Source organism: Mandrillus leucophaeus, unplaced genomic scaffold, assembly GCF_000951045.1.
Source record: "Mandrillus leucophaeus isolate KB7577 unplaced genomic scaffold, Mleu.le_1.0 Scaffold1700, whole genome shotgun sequence".
In the NCBI taxonomy this organism is placed as follows: Eukaryota; Metazoa; Chordata; class Mammalia; order Primates; family Cercopithecidae; genus Mandrillus; species Mandrillus leucophaeus.
In genome coordinates this window covers 25,243-26,907 of record NW_012101700.1, presented here as the reverse complement: position 1 = coordinate 26,907, position 1,665 = coordinate 25,243, and the positions used below count along the sequence as shown (strand labels likewise).

Genomic DNA, 1,665 nt, shown 5'->3' with positions numbered 1-1,665 from the left:
TCTTATGATATATAACTACAATTTACTCCCTTTTTGACAGTGATACAGCATATGGTCACATGATAGAAATATGGCATTACACCTATATTTACTAATTATTGAAAACTTGAGCTATACTATATAAAGCCAAATATTGTTATGACAAGCAAAATTATCCACATGTATATCCATTTATTTAAGATTTTTAGAAAGCAGAATTCCTTTTTAAATCGTCTCCCTTATGACACTAATAAAAGAGGAAAGATAATACAGAAACTGTAAGACAGCTATTTCAAGGGTACTGGAGACTTACATTACAAGTTGGCCAAATATTGTAGATGCAAACATACTGTTTTGTTCAATCTTTTGCTCATCTGGGGAATAGAGAATGAATAAACATGGGTCCGGGCACAGCAGCTCAAAGAGGGGAATGTAGGTTAGGGAGAACCACAAGTAAAAGGAGAAGACTTTCAGGCTGGATATGGTGGCTCATTCCTGTGATCCCAATACTTTGGGAGGCCAAGGCAGGAGGATAGCTTGAGCCTAGGAGTTCAAGACCAAACCAGACAACACAGTGAGATCTTGTCTCTACAACAAATAAAAATTAGCCTGGCGTGTTGGTGCACGTTTTTGGTCACAGCTACTCGGGGGCTGAGGTGGATCGCTTAAGCCTGGGTGGTCGAGGCTGCAGGGAGCTAAGACTGCATCACTACACTACTGGGAGACAGAGAAAGACCCTGTCTCACACAAAAGCAGGGAGAGGTAATTTCAAAGGTGCAACTCTTGATGTAATTTAGATAGAAGAGATGGAGCATTTAAGTGGAGTTTCTTTATAATAGTGGTTCTCAAACTTCAGCATGCACCAGAATTATGGTAGCGTTTAATTATAGAGCCCCGACTCCAGAGTTTAATTCAGTAGGTCTAGGCCAAGACCTGAGATTTGCATCTCTAACAAGTTTCCAGGTTATGCTGATGATCCAAGGACTGTACTTCGAGAAGCATAGCTTTACAAGATGTTTACTACCTACTAATGCTCCATTTCCTTCTAAAAGTGATCAGGTGTATATAGAAACAACTTAATAATGAATGTGAAGAATTAAAAACAATTTTCCAGGCCTAAGTAGCTTCTATTCTCTGTTCTACCAAAGAATAGAAGCTTCTATTCTCTATTCTCTATCCCACTACAGGGATAAGAACATACAGAAAAATGAGTCTGGGCTCATCTGTTAACCAAGTTAACCACCAGCTGTTTACAACTGAAGCTAAGGGGAATTTGAACATTGTTTAGATATTTAAAGATACTAAGAACTATTGGCTGGGCACGGTGGCTCATGCCTGTAATCCCAACACTTTGGGAGGCCAAGGCAGGTGGATAATTTGAGGTCACGAGTTCAAGACCAGCCCTGGCCAACATTGTGAAACCTTCTCTCTACTAAAAACACAAAAATTAGCTGGGTGTGGTGGCACATGCCTGTAGTCCCAGCTGCTAGAAGCCTGAGATAGGAGAATTATGAGAACCCAGGAGATGCAAGTTGCAGTGAACTTTCATCAACCCACTGCACTCCAGCCTGGGCAAGGGTGAGACTGTCTTAAAATAAGAAAAACTACTAATTTTTTAGGTGTCATAATGGTACCATTTTTTTACAGTTGAAATGGGAGCTGAGTTTTGCTTTAAAATAATGGAAA

At 39.9% G+C, this 1,665-nt stretch overlaps 1 pseudogene; it reads right to left on the bottom strand.

Moving 5' to 3' along the window:
* LOC105537314 overlaps positions 1–1,665 on the bottom strand; it is a 19,321-nt pseudogene that overhangs the window by 8,646 nt on the left and 9,010 nt on the right.